General features: G+C 35.2%; 1 pseudogene; it reads left to right on the plus strand.

Moving 5' to 3' along the window:
* The first annotated feature begins 1586 nt into the window (after positions 1–1586).
* LOC116131949 lies at positions 1587–14035 on the plus strand (annotated as a pseudogene).
* Positions 14036–14408: the final 373 nt, after the last annotated feature.

Raw genomic sequence — 14408 nt, forward strand, 5'->3', positions numbered from 1 at the left:
AATACCAGAGGAAAGTGCAGGATGGGGAAGACCTTCCGTCTCCATATCTCATATCTTGAAATAGATCATGTGAAAAGAATTTCGTATCTCAATTTAGTTTTTTAATTCAAAGGAAGCAGTTCGGTGGAACAATCAGAATTGCCAGTGTAAATGGACTTCAAAAAATTCAATTCAATTTGTGTTTTGTGTGTGAGATTCATTCCAAGTGCGGTTCAGTTTAAAATTTTAGTTTGTGTGTATAATTAGGGAGATAGCTTATTATAGTGAGCTGTATCTATACCATGTAACTATATACACAATAAATATATACAAGATTTCTATTGATTAATTCCCTTAAAATTAAGATATTGATATATTATATGGTTAAGATTAAATCCAATAAGTGACATTTCTAATGTATTTAATTATGTATGTAAGATTAAATTATTTTAACCGCTCAAAATTAAATAAACTTATTTTTAACCAAGCTCGAACAAAACTGTTGAGAGTGTACTTCTGGCTTTATAAATTCTGCAGAAGCCAGATATCTTCCTTATAAATATATGAACATACTTGTATGCACAATAAAACAAGTTCGAAATGAAATGATCAAAAGAAGAAGACAAGTTGAGACCAAACCTCGTAGCCTTCTTGTGAGGATGAAGATCATTATTTGCGAAAAGCTATGAACACAGCTAAAATAGCTTCATAATGGTGGTTTGAAGTTTCAAGGTCAACTCACCTCATCGTTTCAGTGTTTAATTAATTAATAATTGAGTTAGAAGAGAAACTTCTGTCACCGACTAGTCAAAACAACAAAATTCGAAGAATCGATCGGCTAAATTGGAGGTGATAGACTGGTGGGTTTTCTCTGTAAATATTACTGGTAATTATTTATGTAGCAATGGAATGATTTAGTATTATTATCTCTTTTATTTATATAATATGAATTAGGATCTAAAACTTTCCTTTATATTGAATCAACTTCGAAAACTCTCAAGATCTCCAAAAAATATTTCGAGACAATTTCCTTATTCTATTAAATAATCTACAATTTGTCTCTTCAGAAGATGTGTATATATTGATTTAAAATCCAAACTTAAACTCAGGATCGTTAATAAGAGTGCTCAAAAATAATTTTGAGTCAATCTTTGAAAGAAGATTAATTGACTAAATCATGTAAAGATTTACTAAGGAATTAAATGATATGATCCCTCACTTTGGTACTATAACACTTGAATCATCCCATTTATTTTTTTATTTTTATGATCGTTCGAACCGTTTACATATATTTTAATTAATTGAATTCCAATGGTTAGTTTTAATAGCAACACATGAAAGACTAGAACTTAAAACCTCAAACGCCAGACGTAAGGGCAACAAACNGGAGAGTTTGTGTATAAATATTATACGCTGTACACACTGAAAAACATCTGAAAAATTCTTATCCATCTATCTCTCATCCAGCTAACTTTTACATGTCTCAACTCTCAACCTCGAGGGCACGAGTTCCAAGCCTGACACAAGCATTGGCAGAGAAGCAATTAATTAATGAAAAAAATTTGAGAAGAGAAAGGGTGAGAAGAAAGGAGAGAGAGGAAATGAAGATGGGTTTCAGTAGGTTTATGGGAAGAATAAGAAGGGAGAGTCTGTCTATGGTGAGTGGTGGTGGTGACTCGGTGAGTCGGATGAAGGTGCAGGGTGCCTCGGTGAATGTGAAAGTAAAGGAAAAGAAAGATAGAGCAAAAGTGCCGATTCATATACCCACAATAAAGAGACCTCAAGAGAAGTATAATATCTTGGTGAATAATTTGAACCACCCATTTCAGCATGTTTGGTTACAGAGGTCTGAGGATGATCAGCGCTTTCTTCATCCGCTGGTTAGTTTTTTTAATTATTTTTTCATTTCTTTTTTTGCGAATTATTGTTTAGTATTTGATTTGATTAGGAGAGTGATTAGTGTCTGGACAGAAGAAGCTTTTGAGATCTACGAAAATCATGTTCTTTTCAGTCTTTGAATTCTAATACCGACTAGCTTTATTCACTTTCAGAATAATTTATTCAAATAATTTTTGTTATTATGGAAAACTGTAGGTTTTGGCTTTATTGCGGGGATGTTATCCTGGATAATGCTACTATCTTAGGTAGTATGTAGATGCAAGTGATGTTGATTTGTAGTCGTATGATGATGTTTCTTGGATACAGCCAAGATCTTTTAAAGATGACTTGACATGTCTATATCGATTTCTCTTTGCCCTCCTGGTTCATGTCTATAAGTCACTCCTTAAATGCTACCATTATGTGATTAATAGTTTTAATTTTCTCCCATTTTCTATTTGGTGGAATGATGGTTAGATATTGATGCTTTTCTTTACTTGTTTGGATTTTCATGGTATGTCATAGTTGTTCTCATTCTCATTCGACTATAACAAAGTTTAAAAAATTTCTACACGATCTGTATATGTATTTATTGTTTCATCCTGGCCAGAATATATGTATAATACTTTTTCTTATTTTTGTTTTGGATTTTGGATTTTGTGGATAAAGGTATAGGGGATGTTTAATCTTACCCACATCATTGGAGGAAACACCATTCAAGCTTGTGGAAGAAGTTAAAGATTTGAAGGAGTTAGCCGCTGAATTGCGGGGTGTAAATGAGTTTGCGGTAAAGTCTGACTGCTGATTTATTTTTAATTGGTACATTGACGTGGGTTACTTAAGGCAAAAATTTTACCATATTAGTTTCATCTTTGCAGCATCTTTAATTTCTACATTTCTAGAGAACTTTATTTGCACAAAACTATTATACTTGGGGATAAAGTGTAGTTAAGATCCCAATCCTTCAAGTGATATGGTGAAAAATGAGGTGTTTAGCAAGATGCACCACCACACCCCCACCACCACCTGAAAAAAAAAGAAAATAACTACCCTTTGAGATCTACCTGTCAGGTTAATAATATCAACTGTCTACTTTTTCTTGGTGCTAGTTTTGTATGCCCAAGGAATTTATCTAGTATCTTGACATGGGACTGCACTTTTGACTACATCTTCATTTTTTCTCTCTAGCATGAAATAAACCTGGCATGAGTTTTTACTTTATGAAAAAAGGAGATCCTTGAGCAAATATGAATTTGAAAAAAAAAAAAAAAAAAAAAAAAAAGTAAAAATAGTTTCTACTTCATTAGAAAGGGAGATTTTCAAGTAAATATGAAAACATTGTAATGTTTGTTTAATCTTTCTCTAGGTCGATTTGGAGCATAATCAATATCGATCTTTCCAAGGATTGACTTGCCTGATGCAAATTTCTACCAGAACTGAAAACTGAAGATTTTGTGGTAGACATGAAAATTTCGCGTCCATGTGGGCCCATATCTTCGGGAAGTTTTCAAAGACCCTACCAAGAAAAAGGTTTTTCTCTTCAACCACACTACTCTTTTGGCTTTATGACATATCTACTTTATTTAATGTAATTAGGTCATGCATGGAGCAGATCTAGCTATTGTATGGCTTCAATGAGACTTTGGCATATATTTTTGCAATATGTTTTATACTGGACAGGTTTGCACCTTGAATCCACTACTTTGAAAATTAGGAATTTATTTTGAGTTAATTTGAATTTCTCATAATCGATTTTATCGTAAATTTTGGATTTAAGATACCACATATGGTCTTATTTGCAATTAATGATGCTCAAACTTGCTTTTGTATTTGAGTGATACTACACCCACAACCATTTTATACAAATTTTTTCCTACAAACTTATGTGGCAAAAGATGATTGGGTGAAACTTTCACCCAATCATCTTTTGCTACATAAATTTGTGAGAAAAAGTTTATATAAAAAGGTTGTGCGTGTAGTATTATTGTTTGTATTTTCAATTAATTTGAATTTTTTTTTCAGTCAAAGTTTGGCTTCAAAAAGCAGCATTTATTAGTTTCTGACTCCAGAGAGAGAATATGTATGTAGCAAGTTGATTTTTACTAGTAGTTTTTCATGTGAACTATGCATATTGATGTATTCGCAATACGTGGTCTGTTTTTTTCCCCTTTTTGATGTTTTTTTTGTCATGCTTCTGATCTTTTATATTTTCATGCCTAATATGTTCTTAGTTTAAAGAAAATACAAAGCTTTTGAGATAACTTCTCAGTTTTAGTTTGCTGAGATTTCATTAAGATTTATAGTAGCATTACAACATGATCAGCAACTACCTAATCGTGGATAAGATACGGGAGAAAGTGAATGCTGATTTAATGCCACAAAATAGGAATAACTGAAGACTAGTTCCACTCAACCTCAGCAGTAACCCATGAACACACGTAAGCTTGAAGAATGAATTTTGAACCTGTCAAAGGTTTATCCAACTGCTTTAACTCGCCCTCTCAAACGAAGGGGTGATTCTACCACACCAAGTTTGTCATGCAAGAATTCAAAACGAGAATGTGACAGGGCCTTCGTAAGACAATCTGCAATCTGATCATGTGAGGGTACATATCGGATTTCTAGCTGTTTCCTCAAAACCATGTCTCTAACAAAGTGAACATCGATCTCAATATGCTTAGTTTGAGCATGAAACACGGGATTCGCTGCAGGCGCAACTGCCCTTAAGTTGTCAACCCATACAATTGTTCTAGAAGAGAGAAGAAACGAGAACTCTTTCAACAAAGAAGTCAGCCAAGACAATTCTGCAACAAGATTAGCTAGTGATCGATGCTCCGACTCTGTGCTTGATCTAGCCGCTACATGTTGCTTTTTAGAAGACCAAGAAACTAATGTGTCACCAAGATAGACACAATAACCTGCTATTGAGTGACGATCATCAGGACAACTAGCCCAGTCTGCATCAGAAACCCACTTAAAAGAAGTCTGTCATTGTGCTTAATATGCAAGCCAACAGAAATAGTGCCACTTAAATAACGAAGAACTCTCTTCACTGATTGCCAATGAACCATTGTGGGTTGTTGCTGAAATTGACTCAGTTTGTTCACAGTGAAAGCTATGTCTGGGCGAGTGTGTGTAAGATATTGGAGAGCCCTTATAACCTGTCTATATGATTTAGGATTCTATATGATTTCACCATCTTGTTTAGATAGAGTTTTACCTACTGCAAGTGGCGTTGGGCAGGCTTTGACGTGTCCTTACCTACTGCAAGTGGCGTTGGGCAGGCTTTGACGTGTCCCATTTCAGCTTTGGCAAGTAATTCTTGAATATATCTTGATTGTGTAAGATACATCCCAGTGTCATCCTTGCAAACTTCAATTCCGAGAAAATAATGTAGGGACCCCATGTCTTTGAGAGCAAAAACCTTATTTAACTTGTGAATGAAAGTTTGCACAAGTTTGTTGTCATTGCCTGTTATCAGTATGTCATCAACATAGATGAGAATAAACAAGACTTTAGTTGTAGATTTGAAGAAGAATAGAGAGGTGTCACATTTGGAATTACAGAACCCCCAATCAATTAAAGTGTTCCTCAACTTGTCAAACCAAGCGCGTGGAGCTTGTTTAAGCCCATAGATAGCCTTGTCAAGTTTACAAACAAAATCTGGTTTCTTAGGATCAACAAAACCCTCCGGCTGCACCATATAGACATCTTCAGCAAGTAAACCATTAAGAAATGCATTATTTATGTCTAGTTGTCTTACCTCCCACCCTTTGGAGACAGCTAGAGTGAGCACAATTCGGACTGTAAAAGGTTTAATGACAGGGCTAAATGTCTCAAAGAAGTAAATGCCAGGGGTTTGGTGGAATCCCTTGGCAACTAACCTCGCTTTGTAGCGTTCTGTACTCCCATCAGGGTTGTATTTTAGCTTGAAAACCCATTTGCTGCCAACTAAGGATTGAGCTGTAGATGATGGAACTAGATGACATGTCTGATTTTGCATTAGAGCATTATATTAAGTTTGCATGGCCTTCTTCCAATTACTATTGCTGAGAGCTGCTGAGACAGTCATAGGTTCCATAGAATTCAGACTTTCACTGGTCTCGATAATACCTATGTAAGGGGATTTTTGCTTGAATATTCCACTCTTCCCTTGAGTCATTATAGAGTGGCTGTTCTGTTGAGTGTCGAAACCTCTTTTCCTCTCATTTGTGGCACCGATTTCTATTTTAGGTTCAACTTGTGTCTCATCTATTTTTGCTTGATTTGAGGGCTGCACAGATTCTGCATTTAACGGAACTGTAGTGGCAAAATCTTGAGATAAATCTCTTGGTGAGATAGAAGTTGAGCCTCGGGAATTTGATGATGCTATTGAGGAAGTTTGATGTTGGCCTGTACAGGCAGAATCTGTTGTGTGAATACAAGAACTTGATGGTGAGTGCCATGAGAATGGTGAAGAAATAATGACTGAATTTATTGTTGTTTTGGTATTTAGGAACCCAAAATGGAAGGGAAAATCTTTTTCATTGAATACTACATGTCTAGAAAGATATATTTTTCCAGTGGAACTGAGACATCTATATCCCTTGAAGAATTCACTATAACCAAGAAACACACAATTTTGTTGAATGAAATTGGAATTTATGAGTTTGATATGGTCTAAGACATGGGAAACAACTACAACAAAAAATCTTTAGAAAAGAATAATCTGGAACTTTGTTAAATAATTTTTGCATTGGTGAGATGTTTTGAAGAATAGGAGTTGACAATCTATTTATCAAGAAAACAACACTCTCAAAAGCCTCCCACCAGAATTTTAGTGGCATTTTAGCCTGTGCTAAGAGAGTTAACCCCATTTCAACAGTATGCCTGTGTTTCCTTTCTGCTCTACCATTTTGAACTGAGGTATATGGACAAGTGTGTTTGAAAATGATTCCTAACTGTTGAACTATTTGAGAAAAGGGTAGATACTCGGTTCCACAATCAGAGTAGAGTTGTTTTATTTTAGTTCCAAATTGATTTTCGACAAGATTTTTGAAATGACTAAAACCCTTAATAGCGTCACTTTTGAGTTTGAGAGGATAAATCTAAGTGAAACGACTAAAATCATCAATGAAATGTATATAAAAACGATATCTAGAGGATGAAAGTAATGGTGCAGGTCCCCAAAGATCAGTGTGAATTAATTCCAATATGGATTTTGCATGTGAATCAGAATTGTTAAAGAGCAAAGCATGTGATTTTTCAAATTGACAAGCATCATAAAAATTTATTTCATTTGATTTGAAATTGACATTGCTTTGTTTTAAAACTTGAAACAATACTCTTTTAGATGGATGGCCTAGTTTCCTATGCCATTCATCCTCTTTTGAGAAATAAAAAGGACTGACGCATGACTGCGGACTTGACAAATTAGCAAAAAGAGAAATGGCTTGAGAACGTGAAGTCTTTGATTGTGAAGGTTTTGATTTTGTGATGGTGGACTGATTTGAAGTGGAAACAACTTCAAGCTTGTACAGACCATCTTCAAGTTTCCCTTGTAGCATCACTAGTCCTGTTAGCTCATCCTTCACAAAACAACCAAAAGAATTAAACTCAACATTTACCTTATTATCAACTACCAACTGTGATATACTCAGCAAATTCTTTGTGATATTAGGCACACGTAATACATTATTAAGTAATAAATCTTCCTGCTGAGTAGGTAATTTTAAGTCACCGATGTGACTAATATCAAGCTTGCTTCCATTGCCTACTACAAGAAAATTCTTACCACTATAATCTTGTTTCTGATGCAGATTTCCCAAATCATTGGTGACATGATGACTTGTTCCAGTATCCGCATACCATGAGTGTTCTTCAAGTGTTTTAGGTGAGGCAATAAAAGCATTTACTGACTGGTTTTTGGGTTGGTCAAACTGATTTGATGTGTTGCCCATGGAATTCTGATCAAATCGGTTCCAACAAATTGAGGCAGTGTGCCCTATTTTGTTGCAAATTTGACATGTTGGTTTACTTCCATTACTTCTTCCTCCTCTTCCACGAAATCTGCCTCTGGAGCCTTTATTATTGTTGTTGTTTGGTGGTCGACTCTGCCCTCTGCCATAACTAAAGTTGGATCACCTGTTTTCAGGTCTATTTATTGCAATATGGGCTGTAGCTTAGCTCAAATTGATGCCACCATTTTGATAGGTATTGAGTTGTTCTAACCTGCTTTCAAAGGTTAGTAGAGTAGTTTGCAACTCAATCCAGGATAGTGACTCTTTGTCACCGAGTTGAACCACTATTGGGGTGTACTCTGCATCAAGACCAATCAAAATTTGGGTGATTAGATCAGACAAGGATATTGGGCTACCTGCTAATGTAAGGTTGTCTGAAAAGGCTTTCATTGTGGTCAAATATTCCTCCATCTTCATTCTCCCTTTCCTGGTTTTTTGCAGTTCACCTTTATAGAAAATGACTCTTGACTTGGTGTGTGCACCTGAGAGCTCCTTCGCGGCATCCCATAGTTCCTTAGAAGTCAATTTCTGCATTAGCTGAGAAGCTATGTCTGGATTCATGGTGCTGTACAACCATCCTAATAGCAACTTATCATTTGAAATCCAATCTTCATAATCTGAATTGGGTATTTGCACTGTACTGCCTGATGTGGTTCTTGGTAGATATTCAGGAGGACAAGGCTTTGTGCCAAAGATATAGCCAGCTGATTTGTGGCCTCTAATAACAGGTAGGACAAGTGTTTCCCATAGGAGATGGTTGGTTCGGTCAAGTTTGATGGAACCGTAGGGAGTAAGTGAGATTTTGTTTGAAAGTTGCAAATCGGATAAAGAAGATGGTGCACTGGTACCTGGTGATTTACTACTGCCTGGAGTGTTTGGAGGAGTGGCCATGAGGGTGAGGGGTCAGCGTTTGTTTTTGTTATTGTTGATGGCGTTGGCCAAGATATGCTCTGATACCAAAATAAAATACAAAGCTTTTGAGATAACTTCTCAGTTTTAGTTTGCTGAGATTTCATTCAGATTTATAGCAGCATTACAACATGATCAGCAACTACCTAATCGTGGATAAGATACAGGAGAAAGTGGATGCTGATTTAATGCTACAAAATAGGAACAACTGAAGACTAGTTCCACTCAACCTCAGCAGTAACCCATGAACACACGTAAGCTTGAAGATTGAATTTTGAACCTGTCAAAGGTTTATCCAACTGCTTTAACTAGTTTATTTCAAGTATTACCATGCTGTTATTGTGATTTGCGATTGAAGTGATGGTGAAATTTCTCTTTGACTTTATCTCAGGCCTCAATGGTCTTGAAATTGGAGAGAAATAGTTTGGAGTATCTTCTATAGCACTTATGTGGAGTTACTGCCAACAAAGAGTGGGTCCTTTAATTTACTTCTGATTCTCTCCATAGTTTGGTTTCTTTTTTTTCTATATTTTATGTTTCAATTTTATTTTCAATCCTTCCTTTCTGCTAAGGACTCATTGCATCCCGATGAGATGCTCAGGTAAGTTTGGCTTTCCATTTTACTTCTGCTTTTCTGATATTGATTTCTTGAAAATAAAGTGCAGATACTCCACTTGGTAATGAATATATCTTCATTTGCTAACGTTGTTAAGTAATTTACATTTGGGGGTTGGCATATCTGAACAATTTGATTTTACTTGCGATGACAGATATGCCAGAGAAGATACACAGTATTTGTTGTATATATATGATATGATGAAAATCGAATTGTTCTTCATGTCTAAGTAGTCCGAAAGCTCTGATGCTTCATTGATAGACGTAGAATTCATGCAGACTGTGTGTTCTTTAATAAGTTCCTTATGGACCTCTTTGACAATGTAGAGCTTGTTTTGACCTTCATTTTGATCCTTGTTTATGCTTGTGAATTATACATCAATGAGTCTGAAGAGAGTTAATGAAGTCTTTGTTTGACATTCCCTCATGTTGCATTGTCTTGGGTACGCTGCCTAGATTTTTGAGAAAATGATTGTTTCAATCCAGCTTTTTTAAACTTTTTCAATCATAAAATAACTTCATGGGCACTACTTTTTGTTGGGTTAGGTACTTGTGAGATTTTTAATTTCATCATTTTGAGCAAATTTCACTTGCAAACAGGTCTACAAGCGCGGTTCTGACACAGAATTCATATCTCTAAATATATGGGTTAGTTCCTTATCATCTCAGTTTAAGGTGACAGCTGCCTGCTTGTATTTAACATCTTGTATTAAAAATTATTCCTTGTTATCCTTTCTTTGTAAAATTTTATCTACATCTCTTGTGTTATCGTTTTTTTTACCAGAAACTAATCATATGTTGAAATAGGTTACAGGGGGCTGAATTTAATGCTCAGCAGCTTGCCATTGTTACTGTAAACTGTTTTTTTTTTTTTTTTTTTTATTTACATTATCCATCTTATATACATGAGGATTGTAAGCCACAGGAAATGAACTATCTATAACTCAGATGCTTTTCCTTGACATCTTTGACAAGCCTCAAATGGCACCTTAGTCATCTGTATGGTTGTGTCATGGATTATATTTTTACATTTTTAGATGATTTGATGATACTTGGGAGATCAACTGATTGACACATTATTATAACCTACTTATATGGTTATAGCATATTTGTGTATACATGTCTACTTCATTTTCTTATAGGTCCCAACTTAAATGGTTTTCAGGGCCTTTGTCAATGGCGAGATGTTGTTGCCCGTACAGAGGATGAAAGTACTGGTTATATATTGCCTAACAAAACGCTTCTTGAAATTGGTAGAAAACTGCTCCAATTTTCCTTTAACTTAAATTTTATCTTTGTTATTTATAACACTCATTCGTTGAGTTTTGACCTGATTCACATTTTTTTTTTCTGGTGATAAAAGCCAAACAGAAGCTTGTTACTCCGGTTATTGAAATCGAAGCATCCATATATTGAGCGTAATCTTGGCTCGGTTGTAAGCATTATTAGGGATTCTCTGCAGAATGCTACTGCTTTTGAAGCCGTTGCTCAACAGTTAAAAGAGGGACGAATGGAAATCGTGAGACTTGCATAAACTAGGTTCATGACAGTAATATAGTGGTGACTTGGTATTGTGCTGTTTCGGTGAATCTTACCCTTCTCAGCCTTGAATGGATTGACTGTTTAATTGGATAGCATAGACTAGGTATCACTGAATCAAGATTCTCCAAATAGTCAAACAGTACATGATGAATTTTTATATTTTGTTAGTAATTAATGTAAATCTTGCAGCTGGTCATTTGTATACCGAAAGAAAAAAAAGAAATTAATTCACCCATACTATAAATTCCTTATCTTGATGAGCTTGATAAGAAGAAAGCTGAGCTGGAGTAAATTGTTCCATAATGTTGAAAGCTAGTGACCAAAAAAAAAAAAATATAAAAAAATAAAATTTGAAACATTGAGTGTACAACCTCCTGTAACGTGTAATTTATCATGTGGGATCAGTTTAGACCTCATGGAGGGAAGGTAGTGTACTTGTATAAATTTTGGAAATAGGATTTGAATGAATATTAGCTGTTATTGCTGAGGTTCTGGTTCCAACTAATTTTATGTTTTTGAATGTTAAAATGATCACCTGTTGTAAATTCATTTAGTAATTTCAAAATCATTTTGGTCAAGAAGGGTTTATAAAGAGTTTGTTTGCTTGCTTCTCTGTGGGATTCAGTCTCTTAAAGCTTTTCAAGACACTGCCTTTTTCGTTATTCACTTAGATTGGGGAGGGGTTTGGTTTAATTTTGGCTATTGGCACTGAATTGAGTTATTTGTAGCTTTTGTTGAGTTGTTCAACCTTTTCTGTATAGATCCTTTAGATGAATCTGTACTTTTGTGGACAGCTTGTTCACTCTCTTGTAATTTCTTCAAGTAATGATATTGTTTTAGTTTCTCCTAAAAAAAAATGAAGGGTTTAGAAAGAGTTAACCAAGTTAAGGTTGGAAGATGTGATATACATCTTTGGCCTTTCATATATTCAGGAAAATTTTGCACATTTTGAAGCTACATTGTCCTTTACAACAGGCAAAAAGAGAGTTCATTAGCTGGGCCATCATAAATTATAAGTTTTATTCTTCTTGAATAATTTTGTGTGAAAGTCTAGGATGGATATTTTATGCATTAGGACAGTTTGAAAGGGTACGACTTATTAAATGGGCTTGTTTAGTAACTGCTCACTGATTTAGTAGTCCTAGTATTTAATTGGTGATCCATGTTTGATGGAGTTTTTGTGAGCTATAGAGAATAAACTTGGTACTTTTTAAGTTCCAACTCTCTTTAGGGCTAAATTCTTTGTTATTATTTCCATTTATTTTCATAAAATTAAATCTCTATTGTGTAGGCCTCTGAAGTAAATTTAGCACTTAACGATGAAACTGAAGCTTTAGTCGGTGAGACTTCCACAAATGTGAAAAATTCAAATGTTACAATAGAAAGTGTTGGTGGTGGCAATGCATTCAATGCTAGCATCATTCCACATCTACCACCTTCTTTGAAATTTGGAAGCAGTGTTACAGAACCTGACAGAAAAGGACTAGGGTCTTTGGGGCATCCTGGAGCAAATGGTGAAGAAAAGGAGTCCGGCATTCATATCTCGGAGCTTCCCAGAGAAAGCATTACTAACTCGTGCCAAAGTAGAGAGACAAATACTGGCATATCCTCTTCAGTTAAGGTTGTAAAACGTTAATGCCTTGTATTGATTATAATCTTAAATTGATAGCTGTAGATTAAAATGTTTATTTCTTTATAGGTTGCTAAAGCATCTGTGCAGGCTCTAAAGAAACCTACCTGTGGTTTTGGAGCACTGCTGGGTAACCCAAAGAGAAAGCTTGATACTGAAAAAAATGTTAGTTTAATGTGCTCATTATTTTTGCTAGCTCTGCAATTATTCTGTTCTAGTAAAGGGGTGAGTATGTGCTGCTGATTTCTTGTTAAATAGCAAAATCAGTTTTTGTTTGCCTGCCAAATTTTCTCTTTCTTTCTTTCTTTTGCCTCTGTTTTCTTATGTTAATTTTCTAAGGCTATTGTTAGTTATAAATGTTTTTTTCTCTTGTTAAAAAGGGAAAAGAAAATAAAAAGATAAAAGAGTGTTGATTTCTTTTGGATCTTTATTCCATTATTTACTATCATTTGGATGGTTATTTTTTCAACTGTTATGAAACCTGTCTTATTGTTGACCTGTTTGTTGTGTGAGACATCATTATGTGAAATTCATAAGATAAGGGTAGGTTGTCCAAGGGTTCAGTTTTTGCCAAAGTGAATGCGATCTTGTATACTCGACTAGCATAGCTGTCATCTTCTTTTTTAATTGGTGCATTTTATAAGTAAAATACGATTTCATTCAATCATTTTTTTATTAATTAGATGTTCATTTTAATCAGGACAAGGAAGAGATCAAATTCGATCAGATTAGATCTTTCAGTGAATCTACCATTCCACTCATTTTCTGCCAGGGATGAACAGCCAAAAGCAGTTAAAGAGGTCAAGGTGGAGCCTTTTACATCTTCAAAGAACTTCAATCCCTCTCATCCGTTACTAGTGGTGAATTGCCAAAACCTGTCGCAGAAGAGTCCAAAGTGTTAGAAGTTCAATCTGAGGAACCTCCTGTTGAGCCATCTGCTAGGTCTAATACCGAAGATGTTATAATGTTGAAAGATGATGTAAATGGAGACGAATCAACACATGATAACTTGGAAAAAACCCATGTGCCCAGGGAGGACGATTCTGCAGAGCCTGCTTTGGAAATGGATGAACAAGATGAGCCTATGTCGCTCTCTGATTTATGTACCAGCTTCCAGGAATGCCTACAATCAGTGAACAAGAATAGAAAACCCAGAAAGCTTGAGAAATCTGAAAACCATAGTGGCTTTTTGCAGATAAAGCCATTTGATTTTGAAGCCGCAAGGAAACATATCAGATATGGAGAAGCTCCGACGGAAGAATCAGTGAGGATTGCAGGAAGCCAAAAGAACCCACGTGATTCTGGGGATAAGAAGAAAAGTTCAGCTGGTAATCAAGGCCAAAAAAATGATGGACCAAAAGAACTTTCAGAAGGTAAACGCCGTTTTGCTTTTCCAGCAACTGGGAATCGAAATGCAACATTTCGCTGAGTCTCAAGCATGAATTATGCTGCTGTTTAAAGCGGAAACGCAATGAATTATGGATATCTAAGACACGTTTGAAAAGTAAAAAAGAATGTGAAAGTTATTATAAATGGAAGTAAAAACTTATGAACCGTTTGGGTTCTGATAAGTTTTAATTGGTGATGTCTCAAATGATGAAAATTTTACGAGGCCTTTGGGTTCTGATAAGCTGTTTGAACTTTTTAATAAGGAATTTAAGAGCTTTTTTAGCGCCTTTTATTAAAAAAAATTCCATAATATTTTTAAGAGAGTCTTCCTGTGGGAGGAAAAGTTTGACATTATTAAAAGGTTTTGACAGGGAGGAAAAACGTAGAAAGAAGAAAAGAAGAATTTCTCAGATTCAATTAATTTGCTCAGTTATGTACAATTACTTTTAGTAAAGTAAGTCAACTAA

This window comes from Pistacia vera, unplaced genomic scaffold (assembly GCF_008641045.1).
Source record: "Pistacia vera cultivar Batoury unplaced genomic scaffold, PisVer_v2 Contig1070, whole genome shotgun sequence".
NCBI classification, from domain to species: domain Eukaryota; kingdom Viridiplantae; phylum Streptophyta; class Magnoliopsida; order Sapindales; family Anacardiaceae; genus Pistacia; species Pistacia vera.